Source organism: Erithacus rubecula (genome assembly GCF_903797595.1).
Source record: "Erithacus rubecula genome assembly, chromosome: 4".
In the NCBI taxonomy this organism is placed as follows: domain Eukaryota; kingdom Metazoa; phylum Chordata; class Aves; order Passeriformes; family Muscicapidae; genus Erithacus; species Erithacus rubecula.
The window spans coordinates 61,797,530-61,820,900 of record NC_136686.1 but is presented as its reverse complement, the minus strand read 5'-3'; the positions used below and the strand labels follow the sequence as shown (position 1 = coordinate 61,820,900).

At 41.1% G+C, this 23,371-nt stretch overlaps 1 protein-coding gene across 3 annotated transcripts in view; it reads right to left on the bottom strand.

Moving 5' to 3' along the window:
- GRM3 (glutamate metabotropic receptor 3) overlaps window positions 1-19,383 on the bottom strand; it is a 101,763-nt gene extending 82,380 nt beyond the window's left edge. For 2 of the 3 annotated variants that reach the window (XM_079304349.1, XM_079304347.1), the window contains exon 1: window positions 18,590-19,295. The gene's annotated coding sequence lies outside the window, so the exon portion shown is untranslated. Of the gene's footprint in view, window positions 1-18,589 lie in introns of all 3 variants that reach the window. The other variant, XM_079304348.1, reaches the window with a different exon arrangement.
- Between the last annotated feature and the right edge of the window lie 3,988 nt (window positions 19,384-23,371).

Below are 23,371 nucleotides of genomic sequence, written 5' to 3'. Positions count from 1 at the left end.
AGGGAAATCATGAGAATGCACTCCTGGGAGCCTTAGGACTCTGATTCCTGCTGCTTTATGCAGAAAGGGCAAAGTCTAGCCTTTAATCAGAGACCTTCAAATGCATGGCAGCTTTTAAAGAAGACAGCAAAGGCCAAAGAAAGAAAAGAAAGAACTCAACCCATCAGGTACCAAATTTAAACTAAACTCTGGTGAACCCTGTCAGGGAATCTGTGCTCAAAAAGGAAATTAGGGAACGTGAGGTCTCAGGGACTCTTGACGTGAGGAGGAAGAACAGGTATTTATGATACTGCAAATGCCTCTACATGAAAACTGGAGTCTAGCAGAAGTGACTTTCTGACAGCACCACTTGGAAGGAAATGTATTTGCTTTAATTTGTGCAGTGCAACCTCCTCCACACTCAAACCACAGAAGCTCTGAGCCCAAATCAGCTTTGTGAACAGGAAACAGTGTTTTAGTTTAAGAATGTTAAAATTTTTGGCTTAGGAAATTTTTGCTTCAGTCTTTATTATAACCAAGATGAAAGTTATCACATATGCATAGTATGTAAACTGAGAAGAGTTTGCATATTTGAGTACCTTAATATTGGACCAGTGTGTTGACACTAGGAGATGACTGAAAGAATAACTTAATGTTTTCTGAAAGGTCTGAAATGCAAATCTTTCAAATCAACAAGATCAAGACGAACAGTGAGCTTAGACTTGAATGCTTGCCAGGCTTTCTAATATATTTCTTTCTCACTTTAACACAGTTTTAATTTGGCATCCCTGAAGATTATGGGTGACTAATTCACATCTCTACTGACTTTAAAGACATAGGGGCCATAAAGGCATAGGGGTCATAACTGACTTTGCAGCTTGGCCTCTTATATAATACAAGCAAAAAGACCTCCCTGCATTAATTCCCACTTCAAGACTAACAGTTTAGCATTACAAATTTAGGAAGTTTCTTTTCACTGGGTCAAAACAAAGGTTCCTGCAGCCCATGTCTGTCATTATTCATTCTCTGACAGAGGTCATCTGTGTACACTAAAGGAAGCACAGGTATAACAGTGCAAGAGAACCCCATCAGCACAAGAGTTGCTGCTTTCATGTGTGGTTAAGAAGTCAAACCTCAATGAAAAAGCAAACTCTGAAATCTGGGAGAGAAAATTCATTTTGCAAGACAAACTCATCTCCTAATAATAAAGATGGCATTGTGGGATCTCAGACACATTTTGCCTCCCTCCTATGTTTTGCAAAGAAAAAGTCTCTGGAACAGACTCTTGTGGAAATAAATGAGGGAGGACAGCTTGGCAAGGACCAGAGAAAAAACCAGCAGCACCATGTTTTCCTCTCTCGCTGACATAGCACCTTGCTCGAGTTCAGCTACAGAGCAGGCTATGAATAAAATTATGACTAAAATTTCAGTCCTGTGACAAACATGGATAAAACTGAGCCTGAACTGCTGGATTCCCACCCTAGACATTTAGGTGAGATTCTTTTAATGAAACAGTCAGAATTTATGGTTGTGCATGTGATATGGTTTATTAAAGGCCCTTTTAAAGTCACTTTATTAAAACAACAACAATAACAACAACAACAAAATAATACTTTTGAACATTGTTTCTCTCTTCCTACATGTTTTAGATGTCTAAAACAGGTCAATTTAATCCCTCTTGAAGTGTAATTCTTCGTTCTTATCATGAAATATGACTTTCCAAAGATGTAGACCTCCACACTGTGGATTCAGGTTATGTCTGCTGAGGTGAATCCCACCCTCAAATGCTTCTTTTCCTTAATTTTTAAGGAAAAAAAATGAGGCTGTGGAATGAAATGACCCAAAGAAACACCAGTTCTTTGGTAGTCAGAGAAGTGGTGAAAAGTACAAGGAGTCACTACAAATATTTTTTTGCCCCCACACTCCCATCCCCTAAAATTCACAAGATTTTTCTAAACTGGGGAAATCAAGATTATCTCATAGAAGGGACAATGATGAGAGATCTTGTTCTTCCAGACACCTGAGTGAGAGTCAAGACAGTTTTGGTTTTCTAGAGGGACATGAGACAAATTAAGTATTACTTTCACTGTTGGTATTAATCACAAGCGAAAGTCTCCAATAGAAATCCATTCATTTGACTTGAATTGGAAAGAATTACTTGCCTGCTTAGGAAATGTGTTTGTGTGGTGCAAGTCTAAAGTGTCTGAGATGAACTGCAAGCAATTGGTTAACCGCAAGGAGTTAGTCAGGAAAACTGAATGGTACTAGAGACCCAGAGGCAAAACATAGTTGTAAAACCAGCTAAGCCCTTGCAGTTGCTCTCCACACACTTGGTTGGGCTGCAGAAACACTTGACCTCAAGGGCTTGGGGCACAAGATTCTCAGCCTGCAGACAGCAGGAGGTTTGTGGGCAAGAGTGAGGAGATCACTGCCTACGTGCCAGGCACCAATCCAGATCCTATTACACTCTCTACAGGCCCAAAGGCCCTCTGAGAAATTGCAATTTTACTCCAGAAGAATGGGCCTGAGCTGAGAAAAGAACCCTGTTTTGTAATTTCAGGTATTCTTCCATGATGCCAGTCTGAAAAATTCAGCAAGAGTCTTAGAAATTCAAGAGGACCATCTCCAAAAGGTGCAGGAGGCAAAAAGGAGCTTGCCAGGCAGTCTGTCCATACTCTGGAGGCTCTTGGAAAACTTCAGGGAGGAAGTTCAGGCAGGAACATCAGAAGGACATCACTGTGCAATGGGAGGATTAAACAAGCAGAGGAAGAGCTCCAGGCCCTAGAGCATGGCTGATCATCAGCACTGAGGACAAGAGCCTTGGAAAAGTCTAAACATATCTCTGACTACCAGATAGTGGCAAGCTCCTTCTCCCCATCTCAGGAGAAGTGAATTGACCCTGGTACCAAGTGAGGGTGAGCAGGGGCCAGGAAAATGCCACAGTGCATCTCCTCATTGTGGAAATGCCCCCAGCCTGAGCTTTAGCCAAGGCTGCTGTCTCCAGCTGCTTTGCTAGAGAAGACCAAGGCCTAGTGAGGAGCAATGAACAGGGAGGATAAAGTGTTATCAGTAACTGTTTACTCAGGAAAGGCTTTGAACAGATTTGTTTTCCTTGCAATAATCAGCTTGGAAAGCACTGTGACCCTTGAAGGAGTTTTTATTGATCATATCAGAATAGGCCATTAATAGAGAAGAAAGCACCAGAGAAGAAGACATTTCTGATATTCTCAATACTGTTTTCATCAAAGCCCTTTTCACCAGCAATAGCTCTGTCTTTTAATTATACTCTATTTTATTTTCAAACCAATGCTGTTTTCTTCACCTAACACTAAATCCTTTACTTTGAGAGAAACTAAGCATTCCTTTTAATAAGCATAAGAGATAATAATGTGAAGCATTAGTTGGAAGCATCATCAACAAAAACTCAATGCCATTTAAAAACACTTAATGCACAGGCTGATGTTTGCTCTCACTAAAGAGCATAAGATTAGAGATGCTATAACTTAGAAAGAAAGCATTATGCCACTGATGAGACAGTGCTTTCCTTTGCACTAATCACACAGTCTAAAACATGTCTTTGTATCTATTTCTTATGTTAAAAACCCTAACAGAATGTTCCTGTAAAAGGTGACAAAGGGAAAAAACCCAATCCTTGGACTGTTTTTTTTTTCAGAAGCATTACTTTGAGTCTTTCCAGAGGCAATGAATGTTTCATGGCTTGATGGCCAAGTCAGCAGACTGGAAGATCTCTCAGACTGAGAAGTGTGCCAGTTTCAGACCCCTGGAGAAGGCATAGATACACTGGCCTGGGACTCACAGTTTCCCAAATCCAATCAACAGTCTCAGGCTCATCACAGTTGTGCCCAGACCAGATTGTATGCAAAGCTGCATCAAGCTCAGGGGTGAGAAATTAATTGGGATGAAAGAAATTCTGCGTCAGTCATTAGCCAAAGCAGAACTGAACTTAAACCATAAAAATAAATATTTAGGCTAGACACTAGGGGAAACTGTTCTTGTCATAATGGTACTGAGGCACAGGGACATGCTGTCTGGGAGAGTTGTGGAGTCTTTACCTTCACAAGATTTCAGGAAAAAGTAACCTTTTTCCAGGAGTGACACAACAATACTGACTCTGCTTTGGGGCAGGAGATAGATTGAATTGTCTCTTCTGGCTTTATTTATGTTGCATAACCTCTATATTTCCTGTATTTACAGACTACCTCTGTCCTTGGAGCTTGTAAAGTGCAGTTACACTGATTTACACTAGTTGGGGGATTGGGACAGGTCATGACTCATGTTCTCATGCCATCAGCTCCTCTTCCTACTGGTGATGGCCAAGCTCAGAGTGCAGCAGCACTCTCAGGGAGAGGGGCAAGTGAGATGTTTTATTACAGAGCAAAGATTTTGCTGCAAAGTCTTCTCTACTGCTGGAGTAAAAGTGAGGGAAGGAAGAGGCTGACTTTGAAAACCCCAAACTGCAGATGTTATTATCTCTTGAAGCTATTAAATGATGGAAGTGAAGCATTCCTGACAAACTGAACAGCACTGCCAGTTGCTATAACATAATCCAGCTCCATTGTTTGCTGCTAATTTATCACAACCTAGTATTTGACCCACTGAATCCTGAATTAAATTTTTATAAATTCGTGAACTATTTATACTGTTTGAAAAATCAATATCTTTTTATTGTTCACCTGATTTAGGACAGATAAAAGGAATATTTCAGTATTCTCCAGGGTCAATGAAGAGAGGCCTTGAATGATGAAAGACACAGTATCTTTTGAATGGAAGAAAAACTTCAGGAAAGAAAGGAAAGAGTGTAATTTACATGATATATCCTTCCTATCCATGACATGAATGTTTTTTCACAAAATCATGACAAAACATAATGTCCTTTCAGAAGACAACATCTAATTCTTCATCACATTTTAAGAGAGTATTATTAATTTGGAAAAAAAAATTCTTTCTGAATTTCTTTGCATTTTATATGAGCCATAAAATCTCAAAGGAGTTATTTGAATTTCAATACCATCTCACAGTTTTTTAAAATATACTATAACCCTGCTTCAGTAATTAACATAAAGATAGGACTGGTAGTCTAAAAATTGAAATCTCTCTTGTTATTTCAGATTTTCCCTAAGTATGCTTTTGATTAAATAATTACTGAACAGCAGTGTTAACAATTTATCTGTGATAGAGAGCTTGTCACAAATTTTCTACTCATGTTGCTGCAGTTTATGTTTTTGCTGATGTGTTTTATGAGTATTTATTAAAGATGACGCCTTGAGTTAATAACATAAACTACCTACTAGTTTCATAATCATCACTGCAGTGCAGAAAGCTTCAGAGTTACAGTACTTCTGCACTGACGACGTCAACAGATTTACTGCATTCATTTCCTTATGCAAATATTCCAAAAACACACATAAGTTTCTAACCTTACACAGGGTGCTGCCTACACATGCGGGTATCAAAGCCTGTGAGCACGCAGAGTAGACTTTAAAGCTGACAGCACCAGTCATGCTGCTCCTTCCTTTCTTGTTTCTCTGTTGTCCTGATATTAGAACTCATTTAATGCTTGGTTTTGCAGACACAGAGGGGCTTCTGCACAGCCCCAAAAGGACAATGAGAGACTGCTCATGGTCTTTACGTGCTGTGTCTGTCTTCACTGAATCACTCACAAGGAGTCTGCATGTGAACTAAGCAGAGACTTGTGATCCATTCTTGCCCTGTATACATGATTTGCCCCTGCATGGCAGAGCTTGCCTCTCTCTTGCAGCAGAACCTTGTTTGCTCCTGCAGTTTGTCCATTTTCTCCTCTCTTCCCCTAGAGCAGTGTGATGCTCTGACTGCCTCTGCTGCACCTCATCAGCTGAGGATTGCAAAACACAGACCGGGACAGGAGCCCTGAATTATGTTCAGGCCAGTGAAAGAAGAAGAGGGTTAGAAGGGTCCCCCAAAGGTTTGATCTTGATCTTCCTTTGCTATTACCCAAATTAAGATCAATTTTATTTATGTCTTATCTAACTAATGTCTTGGGTAACTTTTCTAGACACTTTGGTGACAGGAGCTTCCTCAATTTCCCAGCAGTTTATTCTGTCTTATTCCTTACAATTAAAAGCTTTTCCTGATGTCCAGGCTTCTATGTGACAGTTTAAGCCTTTTACTTACCTGTGACAAATCGATTTGTTCCACACAATTCTCTATATTGATACTCTGTGCACTCCAAGAGATTTATAGTCTTTCTTAAAACATAATTCTCAAAACTGGACACCATACTCCAAAAATGGCCCTACTAGTGTTGAGTAGAAATTAATCTTTACAATCCATATTGTGAAGGCAATACTCCTGTTTATTAATCCTAGTAGAAAATTTCCTTTTTCCACAGCAATATGATACCATGGTGTTTAGTCATGCTCTGCTTCAGAACTTCTGTAACCTTAAACCCATTCCTGTTGCACTACTACCTGGCCTGGGGCCCATTTCCCATATTTGTGGTGACATCTTTGTGAATAATTTTATGATAAGTCTGTTTTCCTCCCAGGATTACTTTGGAAGTCGGAATCTGACAATATTAATGTGTAGCTGACAATATTAATGTGTAGATGATTAAAAAAAATAAATTGCTTTTTGGAACTTGGAAGACATGATAATCAAGTTAGCCATCAATAACTCTCTGTCTACTTCTATGGCAAACAGTTAGTCAATTACATATCAAAATAATATAAAAACTGATACATAATAATAGTCAGCAATCAGCAATAAAGTTTAGGTAATTTTTTTAGTCAGGTATAGTCTGGACCACTTTCATTGAACACTGCATAGAATTATGCATAATTTTGCAGAAAAATATGTCTTAATTAAACATGGAGAGTATCTGGAATCGATACGATGGAGAATGCACTCACATTAATCTTATTGAAAGAATTTACATTTTATTTTAGGAGAAGAGCAGTACAGAGAGTTCCAGTCACATCCTGAAGTCCTTCTGCTACTGCTATCATGGAAGTTTTGCTTGAGAAAAGACTACAGGATGCACGACCTGCATTTCAAGAGAGTTTTTTTAATTAATAAATAAGCATAGGTGAATTAATACATGCAAAATAATTCTGGCATGGATAGTAATGGAAATAGCAGAAAAAATACTGAATGGATTAGCACACTTAATTGGTCTTAGGTTGTCTAATGAACAATTAGCCTTGTGCTTAATCCCTCTCAATCCATTTGTCTTTGCAGCCCTGAGTCTCTGAAGATAAACATGGATCATTCCGAATGTGCTTTTATTTTTGAAAACTACTTATATTAGTATTTAATTGTAATCATTGGCACTGAAACTATCTCACAAAGGGGAATGGACAAAAATGGGACATACTAGTGACCTATTACTTGGTGCTTTAAAAAAAATGTTGCAAAAAAATTGCAGCACTCTAAAATACTACTGAGATAAGTCCTGTCAATTAAATAGAGATGAATCTACCTGGAAACTGTATTTTTAAGGCCTTGGGAGCACACTGTTGACCATTCAATAAGTGGCATTACAATGCCTGGCCCTGCTGACCATGATCAGGCAGTGAAAAAAACCATCAGATGCATCCCTGGGTTGCCTGAATATGCCTCTCTGTGTCTCCCTATCCCAGAATGTAAAAATTTCTCTCTGACATGGACACCAATCTTCCCTTTCATCCAGTGCACCCAAGGAGTGATTATTTAACTGTCCCAACATGACCAAGTTAGACAGAGAAAAGGGACTTGTCTCACACATAATGTGACTTGTGCTCTGTATAGTCAGGCCAGTTAAATCCTTAGAGCAGCTTCTTACCTGTTCAGGGGGAATTCAAGGCATGGAAGTTAATGGTAAGGAAAAAGTGAGTTGGACTGGTTGTATTTTAATTCACTGAGATACATTAAAACAGCATGTTAATTAATTAGAACTCTAGAGGAAACTTTTTTTGGCATATTAAGCTGCTCCATGAATTACTACAGGTACATGAGTTTTTTATTTTTTCCTTCTTGAGGTTCTTTTTTCCCTTGTGATTTTTTTTTGTTTGTTTGTTTTTTGTTTTTTGTTTTGTTTTGGTTTTGGTTTGGGGTTTTTTTTTTTTTTGTTTGTTTGTTTGGTTTTTTCTTTAATAGCAGTAACTAATACTCTTTTATGTATGAACCTAACAGATGTAAAGGGTTCTCTATGGAGCCTTTGAAGCAAGTACCTGTGGCAGCTTCATTTGGACTTCTCTGACATTATCTATGTCCTGGACATTTTGGGAAACATTCTAGACTGGCCAGGGAAAAGTTTGAGTCTTAATAAAAGAAGAGAAATTAAACAAGTGAGGCACAAAGTGTGTCTAAGGGTCATGAAGCTCTGGCTTCTTGCCTAATGCCACATTCATCAGGCTTAATGTAGATGAGCTCTGTGTGGCTTTGCCAGCAGCAAAGTCAAACATCTCATTTGAGACCTGACTCTGTGATTCTGAGCCTGAGAGCACGAGCAGCTTCTGCCCTGCCATGGTTCTGCAGCTGGAATCCCCAGATGATCACCCTTCACACCTCTGTGTGCTCCACTCAGCTCTGCATCACTCATCATGCATTTGTGCTTGGAGCTGGTCTGGAGGTTCCCCTCTGCAAAAGCACCTGCACATTTCACCTGATGGACAATGCAGCACTAAAACATCCCCTGCCTTTAGCAGAGACTGAGCCAAGAAAAGCCACAGCCCACACAGACCCTTCTGGCAAAGACAAAGCAACAGGTTGTTCAAACTGCCTTAACATTTTTCTTCTGAAATATTAATATGGGTGGGAGGGCTGACAATCACTTGGTTGGAGGTAGATGTGGTTGCAAACTAGGAATGACCACAAGGAGTCAAGAAAAAATATAGAAAATTGAAATGTGGCAGAAGAAGGACTTTACTATGCCTCTGTGCAGCTCCTGAGGGTTCATTGGATGAAATGCAGGCTGGAGTGAGGCTTGGAGAACAGAAGAAAGAAATGGTGCAAAGGATTTCTGTGAGAAATGTTGTATTCAAGACAAGGGAACTCAAGCCTTTCATTGTCTGTACTCATCTTTTGGGTATGGATCCAGACGAGCTACTGGAGAAGGCAAAAAGGAAAACAGCAATAAAAACAAGCTACTTAAAGAAGCAAATGCCAAAAGAAAACCAGTTTTGTCACTGAGTCAGGAGGAGAGGACTGAGGAGGACATTACCTAAATGAACATTAAACAGCCAAAATCTAATCCCTTTGCAATATAAAAGGCTGGAATGGAAAAGAAGATACTGAATTGCTTCAAATTTCCATAGTAGAGAGGATAAGAGTGATAGGTTTGGTTGCAAAGAGTGAGATTTAGTTAAAGCTTTGGAGACCTTCTGTCCATAAGAGCAATGTAGCACTTAAGATATATACTTTTGTAGGAGGCTGGGAAATGTCTGTCACTGCAGATTTTAAGCCAATCATTCAACAAGTATCAGTTAATAAAGACTTAAAGACAGTTTATGCCACCTTTGGAGGGGGAGATGGATCAGATGAGGTCCTTACTGGTGTCATTATCTGTGGAACTATAAATGCTGTGTTCAGGCAAAGGGAACGTTGTGTACAATCTTTGAAAATGAAGAATCTCACTTAAAAAGGGTTTCTTTCCATCCATTTCTACCCTAATGGACACTGCACTCTCTCAGGGTAAGTTCTAATTGGAACCTTGTGCCCTTGCCAGGAAATCACAGGGACTAAGAAACCCTATTATTCTGCAGCTGCTCCCTGGACATTGATTTAAGGTAGTTAGGTCTAAATGCAACTATTTGTCTGCTTCCCTCCTTAAAAAAAATGTGGAATACACAGGCAGGTGAGTAGAAGTAATGTAAGACTTGACTTCATCTTACCTACTGGCCAAAATACCTACTTTGTAGGGAGTGGAAGCATGTCCCAGAGAAAAGCAGCCAACAGGACATGGCTGGGTCAGACCCCTCCTTGCTACTGCAAGCTTCAATTTACATTCCAACCTTTGGCCAAAAACCTGATATACAAATTAAATCTCAGCTCCCAGGACCTGATGTTACCTCCAGACTAAACTCATCCTTTCTTCATACTGAATAATGCCACTGGGAATATGTTTATCTGAGCTTGATACTCAAGGTATTAGCATTAATCACTAAGCTTTGTCCTGGATAGCTGCTTCTGGGGAAAAAAAAAAATCTTGTCTAGATGACTGATATTATTGAGAATTTCATAATCCTTAGAAAACTCAAAAATGTCAATGACACAATAAAAATAAAGCATCAAACCTTATTCATCAGTAGCCTCTAATGCTGTTGAAGTGTCTGATATATCCAAGAGTTTTTCAATCTCTGTTAAAATAGAAACACCTTTCCCACATTTTCTTTTCCTTTAACAAATGATGGTTCTTTTAACCTCCTTCTCCCCTCTTTGTTTGCTCAGAGGATCAAAGCTTTTTTATTTATTTCTTTTTCCTCCCAAGCAGTTTCTGGAGTGTTGAAAAAGCACCACCAGTATACTGAGTTTACATTACAAACAAGTTAAAATTCCCAGTCTGTCAGAGCTTTTCTCCTAGGATACCAAGGAAAGCAAAGTTCAGCTAAACTGCACAATTAATCGGAGATCACTTCTGAGTGAAGAAGAAAAGATTGCTTTAAGCAGAGCTATTCTCCTCTTAAAGACCATTTCAGAAAGGAAAGTTATTATTCTCTGAAAGTTATCTGATTTTATCTGTATTCCTGGAGTTACTCCATTAAGTCATGTTCCCTTTTCACCCATAAAATCATCTCAATGAATCAGCTGTGGGATTGGCCATATGTAAATGCACCTTATGACAGCTACAATGGCAATGGACAGAAAGGACAAGGGCTGAATGTTGCTTTTGTTGGAACAGCAGTGGGGTTTGCTCTGCTTTTAAGACCTGAGGCACACAGTTTATTTCTTTTCTTGGTTATGAAGTAAATGCCTTTTTTTTAAAATTTTTTTGAGGTAGATGTATTTTGTAATAATGATAAAGCAGATTGAGCAGTATGGTTTAGGAGTATTTGGCTAAAACAGACTTGAGTGCTGCTCACACAATTGCTCTCCTTTTCCTCCACTTCTGAGAGCAAAGACTTGCCTGATAACTCAACCTGACCATCCATCAGTGTGGGATGAGCTTGCACCTGTTTGATAAAATGAATTGTCTGCTGATCTCTGGTATTGTCAGGGCTCTTCTAAAGCCACCGTGGCTGCAAGGAGCAAAATGAGCAGCACAATTAACAGATCCCGAGGGAATACAAAGAAATGCTTGAAAGACAGATTTAACAAGTGCTCTTTAGTGTGTTCTTACAGTGTTTGGGAAATATCTAAGAAGATTCCTATAAACTTTGCAAATTTTCTAGTAAAATATTCTTTTATGGACAAGTATTTCATAATAAGGAAAACAAGAAACTGTAAGGTCTATGAGGTGTTGTAAGGAATCCTTTTCACACAATTTTGCCAAGATTTAATCCAATATTAATACATTGACGCCTCATGTGGGTGTTTTTCTCCCCTGCTTTTTGCAAGGCAGAGTTAAATACTGGTAAAATACATTTGCTACAAGGTAAAAAGACCATTAAAATCTATGATAAAAAGGTGATAAAAAGCAAAGAAGTCCATAGTCATATTCTTGCCTGCTGAGACTCAACAATCAAACACACATCTAATCTCACAAAAAATTATAAGGAAGCTTCTTGAAAACTGATTTGTCATGGCAAAACCAATTATGTTTTTACATAAAATACCAATTTTTAAATGATCTTGCAGAGAAAGATATTTTTTGACATTTCTTAACCACATGAGCTGATCCATACATATTATTTTAATATCTCAGCATGGAACCCTAAATGTGTTATATATAAATATATATATATATATGTGTGTGTGTGTGTGTTATATATTATATATATATCTATCTTTCTTTTTTCTCCATCCTTTTGTCTATTTATCAGCTTTCTCTTGTCATAAAAATACTTGGTGACACATATTTTATGATGATAAATGGTAATAGAATAGATAGAGAAATGAAAGACAAATAGATGGATAGATAAATAAATAGGTAAATAGAATACATAAATGAAAGGGGAAAATTAATCATTCTATGTGTTCTGAAAACCTCCCCAAAATTTGTTCCTTGATTTTTATCACATTTCTTGCTATGTGAGTCTAACAGTAGGGCAGCCAATTTCTCCTAAGCATTACAAATGTAATATATTTAAACACTAGCAGAGCATGTCTTCTCATGCTTTCCTGATAATTTCTTCACTATATGGTGCAACCAGTGTGAATTAAATTAATAATAACAATATAATATCTAACAATTACAAAGCAATACAGAAATGGCTAGGCAGCAAGTACTGGATCCAAAAATACCTCAGCCAAAAATCTCTTACAAAACACACATGTGGAAATGCTCTCTGAAGCACAGCTGCAGGTGTCCCATGGTGGAGCCTGACAGATACAGGCTGGGGACAGTTTGGGATCTAAGGAGAAATCACAGCTATGCTATGGAAAATAGACCCCCATCCTGATGTGGGTGAGCTGCACTTTTAACTGCTCAAGGTCAACAAGGTCAATGCTGGTCTAGGAGCCTCTCAGAGAACCCTAAACTGGCTTTCTGTAGGACTTCTTTCCTCACCAGGGAAAACCTGCATTCCCATAACAGAGAATTATAATTTCTGTACCAGCCCACATGTCTGTGGAGCAGGGAGTCACACCACTGATGAAACAATATTTAGGAACTTTTAGGGGTGAAAAAATTTAGGAATATATTTAGGGATAAATTTTAAGAATTTAGGTGTGAAACAATATTTTGTAAGAGTTTCAAGTGGTGTCCCATCCTACACCTCAGCATCTGTTTGACCACACAGTGTTCAGAGCCTTTTGCAATTCATGAATGTCCCTTTAGTGTTAGATTTGGCATCTGACACATTAATTTTGAAGAGGTTTGGAATCTCTCAGTAAAATCAGTCAACCCCTTGATGCCCACTTATCTCAACCAACTCCTGCAGGGCTCATTCCAGAGGAGAATCCCACTGTGCTGGAACCCAGGCTGGGTGAGCTGCCTGCAGCATCCTCCTTCACAGAGCAGGGCAGGGTCTGTGCCAGCTCAGCAGGGTCCTTTGGAGTCCCACAGAGTCCCAGGTCATGCAGTCATGTCCTGGTGTGTCCCTTCTCCAGATGCAGCATTTAGGTAACACAAAAATTGTCCCTGGTTTGTGTGGGCTCGTTTCATGGCAGTGGAAGATGATGTTGAAGTTTTACTGTGTTTCTCAGCTGAGGGTGCTGTCAGGCTCTACATTCTGCACATTTTCTCTTCTCTCTGTCTTCCACCAGCATGTCATGTTCTAGACAAAGATTTTTCTCACTTTTCAGGTTCCCTTCAGCTCTTTTCTCCTGGCAAACCCATGCCCAGCTCCTTCTCTGTACCAGTGGGAGGTGACTTTTCTGTACCTCCCACATCCTTTGATACTCTTTTCCTTCCTTTTTTTTTCTTCTTCTGTCAATCTCTTCTCCCAGCCTTTGTCAGTGCTTTTCCTCTGATGTCATGCCAGTCCCAATCCTTTCATTTTACTTCCCTATTTTATTCTTCTCTTTGTTCTCTCCTCAAGCACTTCTCATTTCTCAAGATCATTTTTGTTTCTTCTCACTGGCATACTCTACCTCCCCTATTCAGCACCCCTTCTTTTAGGTACTCTGTTCCTTAAAGGGTACTCTAAACTAACACGTTCATCCTTCTTCACATGAAAAACCAATTATCCCATTATTTCTCCTAGTACAGCTCTGCCCTATGAATTTGGTGACTTTGTGGTCACCCACTTAGCTTTTGACTTCTCTCTTGTGTAGACTTGCTCAATTTTCCTCTGGAGTCTGACAATGTCTCCATTGACTTCATCACCTTCATCTGACAAAATCTCTTCTTCCCACAATGGGCTTATCATTTAATTTACTTTTCTTCCAGCTTGAATAGTCATTTGAGTATCTCTACTGATGTTTTTTTCCTTTTCCTATCAAGCAATTTTCTTCCCTTTATTTTTCCTATTTTGTCTTGTACAGAGATATTTTCCTCAATCTTTTTTTGTTCTTGTTTTGTTTTCACAACTATTTTTCCTTCTCTATTCACTTTTCTAACGGAGAATTTCAAGGTCTGACAACATCCATTGAAAGTCCTAGTTTCCATTTCATCCATGAAAAGTTTATCAGCAATTCCCTCTCTACACACCTTGCTTGATGCATATTTGATCTAGTTCATATTCCTGGGGATCATTCTGCATCCCTTTGGATGCACTGGGAAAGTGACCCTGAAGGTCAGGTCATCAGTGCTACCAAGCTCAAGCCACTTGTCAGGTTTAAAGGAAGGATGCCTCAGTAACTGGGGTTAAGGCTGTGCTTTTGCATGTGCATATGTTGGGTCTTAGACAGTTTGAAAAACTGCTAACCTGATTCTAACATTTTTGGGAAAGCCTGTTGATGATTTACATATGCTCCAACACAAGCAGTATCATTGCTGACTACATAAATACTCCCATAATCTCAGCATAGCTATGAAAACCAGCATGATAATTGTTCCAACTACATCATTTTATATTTGAGAGGACCAATATCAGATAAAAGCAACATAGTTCTACAGCCTATTTTTAAATATAAATCGCTGTACTCTTGTAACTTCTTTTCTTATTGACTTTGGTAGGTTCACAGTGATTTACTCCCCATGAAAATTTGCTGCATTACTCTTAAAAGGCAGCTGGAAACAATGGAAACAAGACAGTATATTTCTTGCAGTATTTTTGAAAATCTGCACATCCCTGAAATAAATGTCAGAAAACCTCTTAAGACAATAGGTAAGCCAGCAAATCCATTGAGATCACACAGGGCATTCTGGGTTTACCTGAAGAAAGAGATCTGAAGAAATTGCACTAATCTCCATTAGTTAAAGCACTCCTAACAATGAACTGTGGCTTAGTCCCAGTGGAAATACCTGACAATTGCATTAGGCTATTCCCAGGCATCATTGTGCCTTGGAGGATTTTTTTTTTCTTTTGTCATTTTACTCCTACTGCTAAATAAACTCAGGATTTTCAGTCAATCTTTATTTTCATACAATGAAATGTCCTGCAGGTTTTTTCTTTCTGCCAGTTTAAGGCTGGATTATCAGATTGAAAATTGTCTTGCTAAATTCATAGCAGGAAAGAGTCACAGGCAGAGATTTAGGAGGATGGTACCACTGGAGGATGCTGCCCTCCTTTCCTGCCTCCTCTGGACCCCAGGTCCAGCACAGTTTTGCTCTGGGCATTCAGGGCTGGCTGCAGGGACAGGGTGGCTGATTCTCCCTCTGGGCACCCCATTTTGTTGGCAGTGGATACTCCATTGCAAATGCAACCCACTCAGGGATTAAAGCACAGATTTATTCTCCACACTATGAGAGAGCAAGAGGACAATCTTCTCTTTAGCTCTCTGACCTGGACTAAGTCCTTGATTAAGCTTTAAACCAGCTCTCATTTTTATGCCAATAAGCAGAAAAGTGCCCCAACAGTCAATATTACATCACCTTCACAAAAGCTTATGTAGCTTTCCATAGTTATACACATTTCCACACAGACAATAATGCTGTCTGATCACCTGTCAAACACCTTGGTGGTGTTCTGGCATCCTGAGACTGACTTTACCAGTGACAAAAACTCGTACTAACTGATCAATAACTATAGCACAACAAGTTGGAGCAAACAAGGTGCAACAATCCTGATAAAATTTTATTGGACTTTGGAGACAGCTTTCAAAAACTGATCAGAGAATGAAGTCCCTTCAGTAGGATGCTGTTGGCAAATTTAACAGCCTCATAGACAGGATCACACCCTGTGAAATCTTGAGGCTGGATTCTCAAATTGCACTGCTAAACCAGACTTTTGGTGGGTGCACACCTCATGTGACCCACCTGAATACTTGTAGGCAAACAGAGAATTTAGCCCACTGGCTTTAAAGGTAAAATTGCAACTTGACCCTGGCATAAGCAACATTAGGAATAGGTCTTTCATGCCTTGGAGTATTCTATACAGGACTCTGTGAGCCACAGCACAATTTATGTTCTATAGGACACTGCCATGGGCGAGTTGTGTTCACACAAAACATCCAAATTGTTCTTTCTTTAATGCCACAACATGTCCCTACACTGCCTTCATTTCCAAATTCAGCTCCACTTATGTAACACAAACCACTGAACTGGATGATAGCATTGTTTGTAATGTATTTATTCTATTTTGGCTTTCCGGTCTGATTTAGTACTTTGCTTTGTCACATTTATTTAACTGTAAAAACATTATTTGAATCCAGAAAGATGCTTTACCCCTGCATCTTGCTTTAGATCCAGTCTTTCAGTGATAAAATTAGAATCTTACTCCTAGACAAGGTGTCAACATTTGCGTAAAAAAACTTTATTCCTTTATTTGTAGAAGCTTATAAGTAGGTCATCAACACAAGTAACCCTGGCAAACATCAACAGTGATTAGGAAAGCCTGAATTCAGGATGAAAATCTAGTTTTAATTGACTTCATATTGATGCCATTTTACTTGTGTTTAAGTTACAGGGAAATTAATATGTTGTCTATTTTGGAGTCTTTTGTATTTTATGTATAATGGAGGGCTCTAAAGATACTGAGAGTAGTGGACAGCATCATTCTTAAAACAAACCCCTAACAAACAAACCAACAAACAAACAAATAAACTCACAGAACTTAAAGTATGAAATATTCTAGTAGAGGAACATTAACTTGCATTGCTCTTCAAATAATCAGTTCATTAAAATGGATTTGCATGAATTATTACTGATTTCACTCAAAGGATGAACATTACAGAAGTATAAGTTTTCTATTACCTTAATTGTGAATAAAATTAGCTTAAGGTGTAATTTTTCCCAATATAACTGGAGAAATTACCTTTTCTTCTAATACATTTATTAACATAAAAAACCAGCAGAAGTCATCATGATCTAGGTGCATTTCAAGAAAATGAAAAACATAATTTTGCTAAAATATGTATTTTATCAGGTGGGTTGTGTGATTTTCAAATTGTTTTCATGAATTTTTAATCAACATGAGACATATGCAAGCTGAAATAGGTACCAGTCTGTGTCCCAGGCTGTTCTGTCTCACAGTCTTCCAGTGGAGTGGTTTTTTATAAGCTGATTTAACTAATTAAAAAAAAAAAAAACCAAAAAACAAGCCAAACAACAACAAAAAGAACTAAAATCATCTTCAGCAGGTGGCACAAACTGAGAAGAAGCCAAAAAACTCACAAACTACCAGCAAATTCTCAGTTCAGTTCAATGCAGTATTGGTGAAATGCCTGTCTAGCTTTTCATGAATTGCTTGACTTTTATCAAGATTGCTGAAATACAGGGATGGGTACATAGAATGATCCATTGAAACAGTGTGATAATGTGGGGGATAAAACCCCCAAAATCCAACTCTCTCCCCCCAAATCCTAGCTATACACTGGCATAGAGATACTCTTTCTCACACCCACATGTGTCCCAGCAGATCCGTGGCTGGCACACACACAGATGGAAGGTACAAACCCACACACCTCTAGGTCTACAGAGGGTTAAATAAACACTGTCCAGGAATAACATTCCTATGAATCTGCACGTATAAAACATCCACATGCATCCAAGCAAACACATAAGCACGGATACACACACACCTGCACACTCAGAGACACGGGGACATGGGCAAGGCACATCCCCAGGCACAGCAGCTCCCGAAGCACACACACACCTGCACAGCTGGCTGTGTACTCACATGGACACACAGATTTGTGGGCAGATATGTGCATGAGGAAGAGTTACAATGGCTGTATCAACCCTGCTAATCTCTCCTTCCTTTCAGAAATAATCCAATTTTAGGATCCTGGAGGTAGCCAAGTCCCTGCAGGGGAGATATTCCCAGAGGAGCAAAGCACTTCCAATTTCTTTAAGGTTCCCCACCTCTCTCCCCCTCTCTCCCAGCAGCAGATCCAGGGAGATGAGCTGGGCACTCAGCACAGCTTTCCCAACTGCTGGCTTGGCATTTTCTGCCCCAGGTTAAGGAAGGGCATAGGATGGCAATTTAAAAAACTCATCCCTTCACCCCCAAAGCCTGTGGGAGCAGGAACCTCTGGGCATTTGGACACAGCTCCTTTCTGCACACTACCCCCCTCCCCCCCGCCCATCTGTCGACTACAGGGGTGCCCCTGAGCCCTACCCTTCAAGTGTAAAAACCCTTGTTCTCCTCCTGCTCCCCCCTTCCCCGTTTCTCCTGCCCCCCGAATCCCGTCAGGAAATCTTTTCGCAATTCGCCGCTCTAAACTTTTTTCCTGGCTGCACAACCCGCAAGCCCCGGGCAGCGGCTGCGTCTGGTCCAGAGGGCAGAATGGGGCGGGGGTGGGCTGCAGGGACCCGGGATGCAGAGATCCGGGCTGCAGGGTGTGGGATGCAAGGAGTGGGATGAGAGGACTGAGATGCGGGATCCGGGGAATTGTGGAGCAGGATGCGCGAATTGGAGACGCAGGATGCAGAGACGGGGATGTGGGATGCAGGGACCAGGGCGCGGGATAGCAGCGCCCAGCTTCTTACCGTGCAATGAGGACAGGTCCTGCTGAGGGTCTCCAGCTGCCCCCGGGCATCGCGGGCCTCCCGATGCGCTCGTTAAACATCCACCGGGGAGTCTCACCCCCAAACTTGTGGGAGCTGCTTCCTCTGGGAACAATCACCCTTTCTCCCCCCCACCTTGGATCGGATCCCGATGGAAACTCATCAAGGCTTCCTAAGTGGTCAGAGGTAAGCTGTGAGGGAAGGAGAAGAGGGGGACAACGTGACGGAGAGGTGGAGATCACCAAGCGATGATCCCCTTCCTTTCCCCTCTCCTCTGGAGCACCCGCTTCCCGTTCCTCTGGCCAACTTTGGCTCTGCTCAGCCGGGCAGCGCCTGGGACTGGCGCTGTGAATTGGGGTCCCTTCTCGCTGCTTGGCATCTTTCTAGATTTCCTCTCCTTTCCGGGCAAAGGGGATTGGTGCAAAGCTTTAAATTAGGAGGCGACCTAGAGTTGCAAAGACAGGGAGTGGGAGCTGGCTGGCGTTCGCAGACCGCCTCCCCCGGCGCTCGGCGCTGCGCGCAGGGGCCGGCGGAGCCTTTCCCCTACCATTTATTCATTGAGTGCGCTCCTGGTTGTCACTCTGGAGCTGGCTATCGCTCCTGGCACGGCCGGCAGCGGGGCTGTGGCAGAAGCCCCACGCTGCGGGGCTCCCCGCGGCTGTTTAACTGCGCCGGCAGCGCGGGCAGAGCGCAGCCCGGCCCCGGGGGAGGACAGGGCTGGGGGGGACGGGACACGGGGACGCTGCTGTCGCCTGGCAACCCTGCATCCCTGCCCCGAGCATCCCTCCCCCAGCGCCCTGATTGGCCGGGGCGGGGGGAACACCCGCGCTCCTCCGAGGATGCTGCGCCCCGGCACTGCGACTTGTCGCATCCTCCAAAAGCCGGGAGCGGGCAGGGTGAGCGCAGAGCAGCCGGAGAGCCGAGGCAGTTCAGGGCGTTGTATCACCGTCCTCCTGCCTTCTCGCTTCCAGCTGGCTTGAGCAATTTGCTTCTGCTCTACATCTCCTAGAAAAAGGTTGCATTTTTGTGTGTGCATGTATGTATGTATATGTGGGTGGATGAATGGATAAATAGATAGATACACAGAAAACATACCAATATATGCACACAAATATATGTATGTACACATATTCATTTGTATATACAGATACATGTATATGTATTATCCATAGTCTTTATATTATCTCTCTATATTCTAACTCCTATATGGGAAGAGAGAAGAAAAATAGTTACTGAGAAAAGATCACTTCAGGGTGTAGCAAAGCTGGATGCAAAGGGAAAAAGAAAGCTACTTTTTGGCTTGTATATATTTGAAAACCGTAGATTTACATCAGCTGGAGTGTTAACAGAAGGCTGTGGTCCTAAAGAAAGAATTAAACCTGGTGAGGTGAGTGAGCTGTAAGAGTCAGTGAGGATGGATGCATTTCCTTCAGAGAGGGTGAGTTTAAGCCATGCTGCATGGGGCATTGCTGCTGTTATATGTGGCTTCATTGCTTGTTCTCTGCTATGGGGGACAGTGATCAGCTGCTTCCTGCTGGTTGGGTGTAGTATGGAGAAGGGTGTCTGTAAAATCCCAATACTTCCCTTTCCACACAGCTCCAGCTGGGACACTATGAATTTCTCATTTTTTTATCAGGGAGAAGCCCATTGTCTACTTCTCCCTGAATGTTTCACTGCACCTTTGGACTCAACCCCAGGCAGCTCCCCACCAGTGCTCAGTTAAACCAGGGAAAGAGACACTGCAGTCAGGAGCTGCAACCCAGCAGCTCACATGGGGCCACTATTGTTTCAGCAGCCACGGTTCCAGTAAGGAGTTAAGTTAAAGTGAAAGGAAATAAAATAAAATAAAATAATCCACTTCTGCTTTGTAATATTTTATGTTTTGTTATTTAACATCTGCTTACTTTTGTGATCTACCATTACATTTGAGCTACTTGGCTAATTTTATGAGCTTTTTCTTTCTTGGAAGCCAAGGACATTTGCTGAGATGTGTGTGTTAAACTGTTTCATTAAGGACTAAAGTTAAGCAGGGAGGAAAATGAAAGGCAGCAGTTTCTCTTGGGTTTACCCTACTTTAGATTGGATCAAAATGTACATGAGACATTGCTATAATATAAGGGCAAACTGGAATGAATAGAAAATCAGTCTCATGTCTTTTGAATCATAGCACAATTTGACAAATAGGTTCAGAATACAATTTTTTTCACCATCCTGGAGGCTGATTTCCAGTAAAGACTAGTGAAAAGAAGGATCTGATTCTGCACTGCTTTGTACCTAGCAATCATGTCTCAAAGTGAGTATGAAAGTAACTTTTTCATTGGGTGGGATGTAAAACCCACTGTGTATGAAATTGGCCACCACAGGCACCGAGTGGAATTTGTCTGAGATAGTTTGTCTGATTTGCAGTAGGTCACTTAGAGCTGGGGATGTGACCCAGTCATTTGTTCTGTGCTTCAAAAAATGGTTTACTCCCTTTCCACGCTTGCTGCTGTGCAGCATCTGATATCAGTCCCTAACACTGCCCCTACTTGCATTTACACATGATCCATGGCTACTGAGAAACAGGAAAATAAACCTGAACAAGTCAAAGATGTAGGAAAAGGCACAAGGGTTTAATTTTCACTTTCTTCCAGGGTTTTTCCTCAGCCAGTTCTCCTGGCACAACAGGTTCTCATATAAGACAACCCACTCCTGTCTTTCTAAAGCTTGATTCTGGAGACCTCATTCCAGTTTATGACTCTAGAAAACCATGTGTTTTTTTGTAGGGAACACAACTGAGGCTAAATTCTCTTTTGGGACAGCACCTGGTGCATCCATGTAGGGTGTTCTGAAGATGAAGCTGGGTACTGAGCCTGTGTTTTCAGTCAGTCAGATATGCAGGCTTACAGGTACACACAGGGTGACAGTGCAAGGCAACACAAAGACCTCAGTGAAGCTCTGGGCTGAGCTGTGTTTGGATGCTACTGGCAAATAATTAATTTCAGGCTAAATTGAGCACCTCATGCTACACTTAATTGTAGATACACCCACAGTTAGACACAGAAATCAGGCTGTGTAACTTCTGCCAGGGGACAGCTTGGAGAAAACAATCAACAGCCCTAAATGTCTATGACCTGGATTCAAAGAAGGGATTTTAATATAAAATGTATTTATTTCCTTTCTGCCTCTGAAACAAAAATGGTAAAGAAAAATTAAAGTTTCTGAAATAGGAATATTTTGCCTTTTTGAATTATCTGTTAGTGAAACAGTAGTTATATCTAGTTAACAGATCGATTCCTTTCAAATTGAGATCTCATATAACACCAAATTGACTTCACAGAAAGCTTTGATGAGCTGAAGAATTTGTTTTTATAAAACTCATGAATGTGATTAACAGGCTTATCACCACAAATAAACAAATGCATGTCTTTTCCTTACACAGAATTTTAGCATGAACTTCAAGACTGTACACATGGGAACTATCCAATTTTACATTTGACAGGAAGATACTGTACCAGCAAAACACTTTGTAGGGTTCCCTAACTTGCTGTAAGCATCTGTTTTGGGACACACTCAAGTTATTTGCTGATTAAAGACTAAAGCAAAGCTCTAGAAAAATTGCAAATGTGCTTGTACAACCAGAACAAAAATTGCAAATGGGCTTCTACAGCCAATCTATGGATTTGGCCCAGCCTACCTGAATAATTCATGAGGCTTATGGTCTTTCCTCCTTTCCTGGGGACCTTACAGAAATGGGCAGGAATAGGGCCATAGATCAATGAGGCTTTTTCAAGCAAATTGCTCCCTGCCACCTGATTTCCAACAGCTCTGCATCTGTTTCCTGTGTGGAAGTGATGTGTGAGTGGGCAGGATCCTGTTCTGTGGCTCTGCCTGAGCTAACAGTTGTGGTCATCACCCCAAGCCAGTCCTGGCTCACCTCTGTGGTTTGGGGCACACATCAGAAGCACCTGGAGATGGTGCCAGGTTCTCCTGGGAGCCTGCCAGCCTCAGGGTACAAAACCCTGCTTGGAAGGTGGTAGTCAAGGGGTCTGGATGTGTCTCACAACGCCATAGCCATGTCAGTCTCTGTCTCCTGAGACAGAAAGGAAGTTCATAATGGTTGAAGCAGGGATCTACAAAACCCCACACCCACTGGCTCATCCCCACCTGCCAATTGTGAGAGACATGGACATGCTCCAAAGGAACAGTCCAGTGGCACTCAGCTTTCAGAGGAATGTGGAATCCCTAGGGAAGATCCACAGGGATGAAGAGTGTAAGGGGTGTTGCTCTGTCAAACTCCAGGACCTCATGGATTGCTGTGGAAAATTATGCACTACTGTGGTTGCTGGCCCAACAAAGCCCCTCCACTTCCTCAGCTGGGCAGGGTATAGAAAGTATAACAAAACCAGATTCTTCCTTTTCTCTTAACAAACAACACTGATGGTCTTCATCATGAAGCTCATCATCAAAATGGAATGTCTTCCTTTCCCATTGTTAAGTGGCTTTGAAGAGATTTTAGGTCAATCCACATGGTGCAGAAAATCCTCATGTACATTCAGTGCTGTTCCTCTTACAGCTGATTCATGTGGCATCCCCTGGGCCTTCAGTGACATTGATATTCCCTCCCAGATGTCCTGTGACATCTTTCTTAGCTGGATGAAGGGATTTTGGCCTAATACCATCATGAAGAATATACCATGACATACTCAGGCTTTTTTGGGCAGTCTGGGCCTTTCTCCTTCCCAAGGACAGTGGCAACTCTGACTGTAAGGCTCAACAATAAAC